Raw genomic sequence first — 12,186 nt, 5'->3', positions numbered from 1 at the left:
GATGTCATAAGAGTCAGCAGTGTGCCACTGAAAGCTAGAAGATGCCATCTCATCTATGAGCTTGTATGCATCATCTGGATCTTTTCTTATGAGGGACCCTCCTGCTGCGGCATCAATTGTAGCCCTGGTGGTGATTGATAGGCCATTGTAAAAGATTTGCACTTGTCTCCACGTCAAAAAATCATGATGAGGACATCTCCTCAAAAGCTCTCCAAATCGCTCCCATGCCTCAAATAAGGATTATGCTTCATGTTGGTTGAAGCAACATATCTCTGTCATAAGCTTAGAGGACCTTGATGGGGAAAAGTACTTTCCCAAGAATTGTTGAGTGAGATCCTCCTAAGTTGTGATAGAATTGGCTGGGAGTGAGGCAAACCAAGCATTCACCTTTTCAGATACCCAAAATGGAAAAAGACGGAGTCGAATAGCATCGTTGGAGACTCCATTATATTTGATGGTATCTGTCAATCGGAGGAACTTTGTCAGATGGAGATTAGGGTCTTCATTAGGCATGCCTCCAAACTGTATAGAGTTCTGGACCATGTTTATTAGTGCTGGTTTCAATTCAAAATTGTTGGCCTCTACATTAGGTGTCGCGATGCTTCCCAGAGTGCCTCTGGCAGTGGGTGTCATGTAATCTTGGATTGATCTCCTTCCCTCTGCCATTCTTTGCTCTCTCACTTCTTTTCTTTGTCTACGTGCTGTTCTCTCAATTTTCAGATTAAATAAACAAGATGTACAACACTTAGAATGAGTGAGCATACATTAAAAGAAACTATGAAAAATAAAATTAAAATAAAATAAATACAAAAATTATAAAAAAAATAAAAAATTTAACAATAAACAAAATAGAATTTAAATAAAAGAAAATACAAATTGCTCAAATCAATTAAATTTGAGATTTTCTTAATATTGAAAAAGTAATCCCCGGCAACGGCACTAAAAACTTGTTCGAAGGACAAGTGTACCAGCGAGAAGTAATAAAGGGTTCTTAAATTAAGTTCCCGAAATATTGTCCCACAAGGATTGATTTTCAATTACTAAGAATTTTCTAATTTAATTGTTTAAGCTTCAAAGATACGAGATTAATTAAAAACAAGAATTTATAAAATCAATTATAAAACTAAGAGCAAGGAATACAATGCATGTCTTGGTCAAACTTATCGGAGAGGAACCTAGGGCATATGGGTTTTCTTTTTCAATCCTTTATGTTATTTTTCTATTTAACTCTAAATCCGATTTCCTTGTGATTACCAATCATTCATATGAATACTATTAATACCCAATGGTCATGTAATATTAATATTCTTTTCTCTAAATTAACATTCCCAATGGTCATACAAGACATCAATTTAAGAAAGCTTAAGGAACCTATGAACTTGTTAATTTAATAACGATTAGAAGAGAAAGATTGGTTTGGTCCACCTAATCCTTTGTCCCGTTTTACCCTATAGATCTATTAATTAACTGAGGTACAGTCGCTTGACGATATAATTAATTAGGATTAAGAAAGAAACGCAATAGGATAAAATCTAATCACAAAGCGGAAATCAAATTTAGATTCAAATATCAAAATCTCATAAATTCATGAATGATAGTTCTCATAGCCCTAGCTATGGACTTAGTTACTTATGCTAAAGAAAAGAACTAAAACAATCATAAACAAAGCCATAAAGAAAAGAAATAGCAAAACTAGAGTGTGATGAGTTCCCAGTCTTCAAGTACGGTCGCTTGAAGCTCCAAGTCCCGCCAAGAGTGTGCCAAAGATCCCGTGCAAGAGAGACGAGATGAAATGTATCCCAGAGCAAAAGCCAGTGTAAAACAGTGTATCCAAGATGCCTCTTGACGATGCCTTCGGTCTTCCTTTTTAATAGGGTTTGAAAACCTTAAAAACTCAAATTAATTGAGCTTCTCGCAGATGAGCACGATCGTGCAAGGCCTTAAGCACGGCCGTACATGGGCTCAAAGCACCCCTGTGCTTATTGAATGGGTCTGGGCGTGCTGACTGCTGCGAAGCTCTAATCTTCCATCAATTTGGGCCCAAAATGCACCCAAAATCTACTTGCGGCCTCTTTATACCAAACTGTACAATTAATATATAAATTAGTGTAAAAGAGGGCGTAAATACAGACTTATCATAGGGTTTTTCATGAAACAGGTTAAAAGGTGTAATATTGGGGCATTCTCGCTGTAGCGAGAGAGCTCGAGGAGGAAGGCGTGAAACTGTCGCCTTCTCACTGCAGTGAGAGGTGCCTCATTATAGCGACAAAACGACAATTTGAGGTGCATTTTCTGGGTACAGTCTCGCTGTAGCGAGAGGACCTTGCGCTAGTGAGATTCTGCAGAAATCAGAATGCAATTCTCTCTGAGATTTTCGCTGTAGCGAGAGAAGTGCAGCGTGAATGTCTTGTTGTATCGAGAGTGTCGCAACCAAAAAGGGATTTAAAGGAGTTTAGGGTTGGGGAACCTCATTTTCTCATATCTACCTTCAAAATTTCTTCGATCCTCTTAACCGCAAACCCTATTTCACCGATTAATTTGCCTCCAAAGCCATTTGGAAGTTCGATTGAAGGTTAAAATCAAGTTTGGGACACTTGAAGGTAAGTTTGTGAGTTAGGGTTTTTGATTTCTCATTCCTCTTTCTTGTATTCTCAGTTTCTCATGGAGATTTCCATGTTTTAGGGATGAAAATCCGTGTGGGTAGCTATTCTATCGTTGATTTCATGGTGGTTCTCTGTTCTAAGGTAAGGGGAAGTAAATCCTAAACCCTAACCTCTCTTGGGTGGGTAATATGGAAAACCCGTAACTATTTTGATAATTATCTAAATGAAAATTGTAATAAAGGTTATAAATAAAACTGTTTTGAAAGGAACATTACGTTTTCAGTAAGCGAACACCATTTGGGGCTAGTTGGAATGATGTCAAACCTTAGGATAGACGACTCTATTGTTATTATTGAGAAATGTGACTAATGGGTTGTACGATTGGACTGAGTCTAGAGGTGTCCAGCCTCTGAGACATTGTATTGATTGTGTGATATATAAAATTATGTGATGAATTTCTATATTTGATGAATATCTAATGATGATTGAGGTATGTTGGTATTGGTTGAACTAGGCTGTAATGAAGAGTATTAGAGTATTGCGAATGAATGAGTTGGTTGATGATACTTGCATGATGAATGATATAATTATTGTATATGTGTTGTTTAATGATTGAAGTATGCCAAATGAGTGAACCGATGATATAATGTAAGTGTTTGGCTGTTTATAAATAAATAAGGGTTTTCTATGTGATGAGATTACAGTGCCATAGTGGGCATGGCTAAGTACAATGAGCGCACGTGTGAATGAATTTAATGAAATACTGAATAAAAGTGATTATAATACGAGAGTCAGAATAGATGATTGATGTGATTGTAATACAGGTATTGTGATAAGATCTAAAAGGGTGTACTCATAATATATGTATTGTAATACACCAAGTTATTTAGTCAAGACTCACGTATTATGACATGTTGCTCTATGGAAGAGTATGGAAAAGACTGAGAAATGTGGTGGTGTGTTTAGATAGCTACAATGATACAACTGGAGGTATAAAGTCTGGAGAAGATTTGGGAAATCTTGGGGAAATAAGGGTGGTGAATGATAGTGTGGATAGTGCACAATGATTTGCTAAAAATAAAAGCATTCACAAGCCACACACTTATTTCCTGATGAGACTCCTGACTATACCTTTGCTAGAAGGGGCTGGGTCGACACACGTGTATTCGTGTTGCTGCGACTAATCGGCGGCTATCTAAACTATGAAGTCTTCAAGGGATCCCAGGGATATTGAATGTAAAACTAAAATAAATGGAAAAGTGTGATGTGTATGGATTGGTATAGAAATCATGCAGTCATAATATATGCATTGTAATATGTCAATTAGTGTTGTTATGATATATATGTTGTAATACATCGATGGGTGCGATTAGGACACATGTGTTGTGACATATTGATTGACGCGGTATAATACATATAGTATGGCGTGCAGATCAGTGGAAAGATGTATGATCTGAAGTGATGAGTGTGATTGATTTGTTTGTTCTGTGCGTGCTTCCTGGTAACGGTAACTTAGATGATTTGAGTGTCATTGTTGATTTAATCCATGTCGAGTGGTATTTTAGTACTGTATATGCATGTGAATATTTTACTTATGTTAAACCAAAGATTCAATGGGGCGAGAGATATTCACCTTTACTAATATTTTTCAGGTAATGGATGTAAAGAGATAAAAATATTTGGCCCGTTCTAGGATTATAATCCGAGGGTGTTGGAAGGAAGATTGCTCTGTAGGGATTAAAATAGTTTGAGAAATTGTATTGTTTTATCAAATTATAATTTGGGTTTACCAAAGTTTATAAATGACTTTAATGTTAGATTTCAGAATTTAAATCCTCGAGCAAATTTTGGTTGTAAAGAATATTTTGGAAATGTTCTTAGTGGAAATTCAAAATTTATATGTATTCAAAATTTATTTGATTATTTTCAAGTTTTAAAGTTTTACCCTTGGAGGCTTGACTTTTTTTGGAATCTTATTAAATTTTCATAAGAAGGAAATATAAAATTTTGTCTTTATTCTATTATCAATTCTATGAATAGAAATGAATTTTTTTTTATCAGTCATAAAAATTTGTTTACTGTTAAAAGAAAATTTAAGGTGTTACAATTCACCCAATCAACTCTAAGTAAGTTCTTAGAGCTAATTCTCTAGTTTTTGTTTATTTTCTATGTTTCTCCCTTCTCAAAATGCTCTCTTTTGTGATATCTAGGAAAAAATAGGACCTTTCACAGGAAACTCTTATAAACCTTCCTTCAAAACTTCGTTTCAAGGTAAAGAGAGTTCTATTTTATCATTTTAAGCATAATAAATATTTTGTACTCATAAGAGTTTTTTCTGTGTTTTCTTGTTTGTAAATACATGAGTGAATGATATTGGATGGTAGTGAAAGGTTATTAAAGCATGTTTGGCTGATGTTGGGTGTTAGTACTATATTTGATAGTATATGTGTTTTGAACTTATTCCGGAAGTGGTTTACTAAGCACAATCTTCTACTAGAATAATGAGATTGACACGAAAAATAGTATGGGATGAGCATAAAGTGATGAATGGATCTAGTGTGAATAGTTACAGAGATACACTGGAGTATAGAGTTCGAAGACGATAAGAAATCTAGGAAAAACGTACAGCGATTAGCAACATTCGTGTATGTATGCACACTCTTTCTAAGAGCGAATGCACTACATCGACTCACACTCGTTTCCTGAGTAGACTCTTGTTCGTGGACAAGTGTACGCATCAAAAAGTAATAAAAGGTTTTTGAAAAGAGTTCCCAAGTTATCATCTCACAAGGATTATTTTCAAGTACCAAGAATAGCCTGATTTGATTGTTTAAACGTAACGAGATTGTAATAGACCAAAAACATAGCTTAATGTTAACAATAAATTAAAAAAATAGTAATACAATGTATGAGAGAGATCAAATGAGATGAGCCTAGGACTTATGGGTTCACTTACTACACTTCTGTTCTAATTAATTTAATCATGATATTGGTATCCAAATATTTGTCAACCACTCATAATTAGTTCTATTAACACCCAATGATTATGCAATGTCAATATTCTTTTCCCTGAGCAAACACACCTAATGATCATGCAAGATAATTGGTCAAGAAAGTATGAAGACCTTATGAGTTTGTTAATTTAATAATGGCTGAAACAAAGGAATTAAGTGTGATTAACATAACTCTTTGTTTCGTTTTGTCCTATAGTCCCGTTAATTACATGTGGTACGATCGCCTACAATACAACTAACTATGGGATGCTAAGGGTGACCAAATCTTAACATACACAATATAATCTAATAGAATAAGAATCAAACATTAAAGGAAAACCAATATCAACATTAAAATAAAAATCACACAAAGTTTGTAGTAGGATCCACCCTAGCCCTAGTTATGGATTTAGTTACTTATAACAAAATAAATTATGAAGAATGTGATAAATAAATCCATAACCACAAAGAAAAACTAAAACAAAAGAAATCCAGAAAGGTAAAAGACGAAGAGATTTCTCATTTTTCAAAGGGCGCTCAGTCACTGCTTGGACTCCAAGGGGAAGCTCGTTGTCCTTGCCAATGGTCTCCAATGACTCTCAAGGATGAGGTTGGTTAGAACTAAGAAGGGAAAAAAGGTATGTAGAGAAGTGAAAGTGTCCCAAGTCTGGAGCATAGGGGATCAACATCCATAATAGTCACAAAGGTACAGGTTTCTTGGCTAAAAGGGTACTTTAGAGAATTGAAAACACGAAATATAACTTCCTCATCATCTAGCCTCAATGTGAGCTTTCCTTCTTGTACATCCATGATGGCCCTTGCAATGGCTAAGAATGGTCTCTCTAGTATGATAGGGACATCATCATCTTCCTCCATGTTAAGAACCACAAAATTAGTAGGAAATATAAATTCTCCAACTTTTACAAGTACATTCTCTATTATGGGTCAACATGGGCATTCTTCTCATTAAGCATGGGCGTTCTTCTCATTAAGCATAGGCGTGCATGAGTCTATGTTCTGCGATTCTTGTAATTTCTTTCCACTTCTATGGGTGATGGCTTGCATTGCTCCCTTGGATTAGGTTCAGGCTGAGATGGTAATGTTCCCATCACTATTTGACTCAAAAGATTGGTAAGTTGTTGAAGTTGTGCCTTTATTTCTGATGACTGAGTTTTCACATCAAATTTTATCTTAGAGAACCTTCTATCCGTTGTTTGGGCTTTGCTGTTCCAACTTAGATTCAAGCTCTAACATTCTTTTGTTAGAATAGTGCATATACTGCATCATTTGTTCTTGGAAGTTGAATTGAAATCTAGAAGCCTCCTTTCCCACTGGTCTTGCTCCTTGATTTTGTATATGGGAAAGACGATAAACATTTGAATTTGGAGGATTATTTCGCCATCTTGAACTGTAGTTGTTGCTTAAGAAGTTGTCCTTCTTGGCCTCTGGAGGTTTTGCTGATGGATCTTGTGCTCTTAATATTAATTCCATTTGTCTTGACAGAGTTTCTAGCTTATTTGTTATTATGTCACTGCTTTCTACCTAATAGATTGGAGTGACTTCCTTCTCTTTGCTTCTATAATGGTCTGTATGCCATTAGAAATTGCTGGATGCTATCTTTTTTTTTATCAATGTATAGGCCGTAGTTGGCCCTTTGCATAGGAAGGATCCTCCAACGGCAGTATCAACTGTGGCTCTATTGGAAGATGAGAGTCCAGCATAGAAAATCTACATCTACTTCCACACAGGGAAACCATGATGTGGACATCTCCTCAAAAGTTCTTAAAAGCGCTAACACATCTCAAACAAAGATTCAGACTCATATTGTTGAAAATTGGAGATCTCAGTCATCAGCTTCGCAAAGAGTGATAGTGAGAAATATTTGGCCAAGAATTCTTAGGTTAGGACATCCCACGTTGTAATTGAATTAGATGAAAGTGTGGAGAACCATGCATTCACCCTTTCTGTGATAGAGAATAGAAAGAGACGAAGTCTTATAGCATCTTTGGTAAAACCATTGTATTTAATGGTATCTGTGAGTCAGAAAAACTTTTTCAGATGAAGGTGGGGGTCTTCGTCAGGTCGCCCCGAAAATAGTGTGGAGTTCTGGACTAAATTAATCAAGGCCCACTATAATTCAAAATTATTGGCCTCTATGTCAATGCTACAATGCTCTTGGCATTACTCTTAGCAATGGGTGTCATGTACTCCAAGATTGGTCATTTTTCTATCATCTTTTTCTTTTCTTTATACTCCTTCCTTAGTCTACGTGTAGCCTTCTCAATTTTTGAATCAAAAGCAAGTTCTGCAATAGGTTTAGAACGAGTGAGCATAAAACAAAATAAAAATAAAAATGTTTAAATCAACCAAATACTCAATTTTCTTTGATATTAAAAACTAATTCCCGGCGAGGGTGCCAAAAACTTGTTCATGGGCAAGTGTACTCATAAAAAAGTAATAAAAGGTTTTTGAAAAGAGTTCCCAAGTTATCGTTCCACAGAGATTATTTTCAAGTACAAAAAATAACTTGATTCGATTATTTAAACTTAACAGGATTGTAACAGACTAAAACCATAGCTTAATGTTAACAATAAATTAAAAGAACAATAATACAATGTATGAGAGAGATCAAATGAGATGAGCCTAGAACTTATAGGTTTACCTACTACACTTCTTTATGTTCTAATTAATTTAATCCTGATATTGGTATCCAAATATTTGCCAACGACTCATAATTAGTTCTATTAACACCCAATGATTATACAATGTTAATATTCTTTTTCCTAAGCAAACACTCCTAATGATCATGTAAGGTAATTGGTCGAGAAAGCATGAAAATTCTATAAGTTTGTTAATTTAATAACGGCTGAAAGAAAGGAATTAAATGTGATTAACATAGCCTCTTGTCTCGTTTTATCCTATAGTTCTGTTAATTACATGTGGTACGATCGCCTACAATGCAACTAACTGTGGGATGCTAAGGGTGATCAAATCTTAACATACACAATATAATCCAATAAAATAAGAACCAAACATTAAAGGGAAACCAATATCAACACTAAAGTAAAAATCACACAAAGTTTGCAGTAGGATCCACTATAACCCTAACTATAGGTTTAGTTACTCATAATAAAATAAACTACGAAAAACGTGATAAATAAATCCATAACCACAAAGGAAAACTCAAACAAAAGAAATCAAGAAAGGTAAAAGACAAAGAGGCGCTCAATCACTTGCTTGAACTCAAAGGAGAAGCTTGTTGTCCTTGCCAATGGTCTCCAATGACTCTTAAAGATGAGGTTGGTTAAAACTGAGAAGGGAAAGAAGGTGTGTAAAGAAGTAGAAGTGTCCTAAGTGTGGAGCATAAGGCTTTTTTATATAGGTTGTGCCCTGAGTTTCCAGTCAGTTGAGCTCTATCTTTTCAAATTGGTTTTATCTATAATTAGAATCGTTACAAATCTCCATATCTTAGTTTAAATTTTAAATTCAAAATTCAAAGTCAACTTCGGATAGCACTACTAAGGACTAAAAATATCTAATTTTATCCAGAATATCTCCATAATGCACCAATAACAACTTCCAGCTAAATTATAACAATTAATAACATAATTAGTGTAAATATATATAAAATAAAGTTTAAGTGTATAAATATAAGTCATAAAATATATCAAAATATGAACTTATCAACTCTTGAATATGCCTTTACTAAGCGGCCCATTATTACATATGTTGTATCTGTATACATGGGCTAATCGACGATTATTTTCCTAGTTTTGTAAGACCTCAAGAACTTATGGAGGCATCGTATATTTGTGATCACAATGTATTAGGAATGCGTATTTGAAAGAGAGGAATGTAATGAATTGTGATAGAATGCATGTATATGTGATTGTGCGAGAATAACTAATACACTGTGTAATTAGCTGATAGTTATGATGTATTGTTTTTGAGATTAATATTGTTATGTCTTCTCATGTTCCATAATTATGATTGTGTTGTGTTGTTGCCTTTAAAATAGTGCTATGTTTAAATGATAAGATAGATGCTCATCCTTACTAAGTAGGGAACAAGGATGACAGTACCACAAAGACAACTTAGATTAGTAAACTATCTTGTTAGCAGCAGAATGAATTATGAATTTAGGGAGTATCAACGTTTTGTATATTTTAACTTTAATATGAATTGCGAGGATGGTAATGTATGGATAGTAGAAATGAATGTAAGTTATGATGTTGCTTTCGAGTTCCCTGTAAATAGTCTTATCCATCATATCTTTAGCTTTTATATATACTGAGGTACAGTTAGGCCGTCAAGGGTTGTAAATAATTTTTTTACCTTCCACTATCATGACCTTTTTGGGAGACCCACTCGGTATACATTTGAGAGATTTTCCAGCATAGAGGTTAAGGTGGATTCTAGTGACCCCTACCTCGAAGAAGATGAAGAACTGACTGTTGAGGACCTGGCCGAAATAGAGGGTTGGCATGATGTTCATAATAAGGACTGGGTCTTCAGAGTATAGGTGTGGATAGGGACTGCTCATAGGGCTTAGTATATTTTGGTTATGTAAATATTTATTCTAAGTCCTACAGCTTTTTGACTAACAACTTATAAATTATTACAATGTTCATATGTAAATGAAATTTAGTATCTACATATTTCTGTAACTGTTCCAGTATAATGTAATTACTAAGTCGCGATTTACTTTGTACATTTACTCCCTTGTTAATTTTGTGAACAAACTCATCCACAGAAAAGCTTTAAATTCTTCTAAATTTTATGTTATTTGTTTTAATTGAAATTAATTTTCATGTTTTTTGAAAATACACAAATTATAAGATATTTGTGATGTCAAAATTTAAAGGGTGTTACATCTCTCATCTATCTTCGATACTTTGATCCAAAACCAAAAGCTTTTTCTTTTTCATCCTTAATACATCTAACTTGATTCAAATATCTAAATTTTATTTCTCTACTTTTTCTTTGTCCTAAGATCTTAATATAACCCTTCAAAAGCCTTAGAATGTGTTTCACTCACTATTTTTCTTGCCTTATTTCATGTATTTTGATAACTTGCCCAATTTTCGGCATTGTTGCATATATTCAAAGTTTTAAAACACATATGTTTCTCTTTTAATCTTCTCTTGCCCACTTTCATTCTACCATCATGATTCCTTGTCTTTTGGTCCAAAACCTTTAAATTCATCTAAAATTTTCTTGGAAACTTTCTTGACCTTCGTAGTCATTTTGTCCCAAATAATGTTAACACTACCTTGTTCACCTAACTACCCTTTTCTACTAATAGCTTTTGAAAGTCAAATAGGTTCTTGCCTTTAAGTAACCACCACTTATATTTTAGAATAATAACTTGTCAAATTCTTTGTTTACTAGTCTTAAAATGAACATCAAGGACCAAGATCCTTATTATGTAACTCTATCATGCATGGAATCACTTTACAATTTTTGTACATTCTTTTGTCTACATTCCTTATTAAGAAAAAAAAAATCAATTTGCAACCTTGAAACCCTGCTCTTAGAAGTGATAAAACGTTCTTCCCTCTTCTTAAAACAAGTGTCTTTAATCTTAAAGTTTTAGGACATTGAGAAATCAATGATAGACTATTGTTTCCCATTTACCTCTCTAAAATAAAAAACATCGTGAATTCTTATAAATTGTCTTGTCTCACAACTAACATGTCTATTAAAGTCTCTTATGAAAATACTTATAGTTTGTGGAATGTCTTGGATCAACCCTTCTAAAATCCTCCATAAAATATACTTTTTCAAAGAGCTTTTGAGCCACTTATGGAACATAAATATTGATGATATTAATAGTGTCTTCTGTAACCAATAACTTCAAGAACATGATTCTATCTCCAATCCTTTTAACCTCTACCATGTTCTTTTTTTAAGTATTATCTATAATTATGTCTACTCTGTTCTTTTCTTTGACTTTTATTATGTACTAAAGTTTAAAACTTGTATATTGAGCTCCTTAGTCCTATTTCTAACCCATTTTATTTTTTGAAAGCACATGATATTTATCTTTCTATGAATCATAGTGTTCACCACATGATATTAAATTTGCATATTTAGAACGTTAAACATTTAAATTATATAAAAAAAATGTTTCATAAACGTCCAGGAAATTTAGAAAATATTTGTATGGATTCCTCCGTTGACTTATGACCAACGACATCTTTCCACCACATTCTAATTGAAAAGTATGCTTATGCTCATCCATTAAAGGGCTAATTAGGTGTCAACTAGTAATTGGAGATGAGTATATTTTTTGTTTTGTTTTCACATCATTTGGAATTAGTCTATGTTAGGTGCTCTTGAGGTCGCACTGTGGCTTGCATACGAAATTTAGGCTAAGGTTAGACTGAAAGAATGTAAATACATGACGAAAAATAACGTGAGGTCATATTTTATTTTGATGTTTTGTTTGATAAAACGAAGATAGAATATAGTAAACTTAGTAAAATTAATTTTATTTTTATATTTATTTATTTATTTTAAGAGAAAATAGATAAAATTAAAAATTCTAAACTTATTATTTTATATTTGTAATCTACTTATTATTTTAT

The 12,186-nt window shown here is 33.7% G+C and overlaps 2 non-coding genes across 2 annotated transcripts; both read left to right on the top strand.

The window, feature by feature from the left end:
* Positions 1–178: 178 nt before the first annotated feature.
* LOC113860294 lies at positions 179–285 on the top strand. Its single transcript, XR_003503749.1, has one exon. It is a non-coding gene; the product is annotated as a small nucleolar RNA R71 (small nucleolar RNA).
* A 7,061-nt stretch (positions 286–7,346) lies between these two features.
* LOC113860373 lies at positions 7,347–7,453 on the top strand. Its single transcript, XR_003503825.1, has one exon. It is a non-coding gene; the product is annotated as a small nucleolar RNA R71 (small nucleolar RNA).
* Positions 7,454–12,186: the final 4,733 nt, after the last annotated feature.

This window comes from Abrus precatorius, unplaced genomic scaffold (genome assembly GCF_003935025.1).
Source record: "Abrus precatorius isolate BTA unplaced genomic scaffold, Abrus_2018 Scaffold2, whole genome shotgun sequence".
Classification (NCBI taxonomy): domain Eukaryota; kingdom Viridiplantae; phylum Streptophyta; class Magnoliopsida; order Fabales; family Fabaceae; genus Abrus; species Abrus precatorius.
The sequence above is the reverse complement of the archived record's forward strand: the minus strand, read 5'-3'. Positions and strand labels throughout refer to the sequence as shown.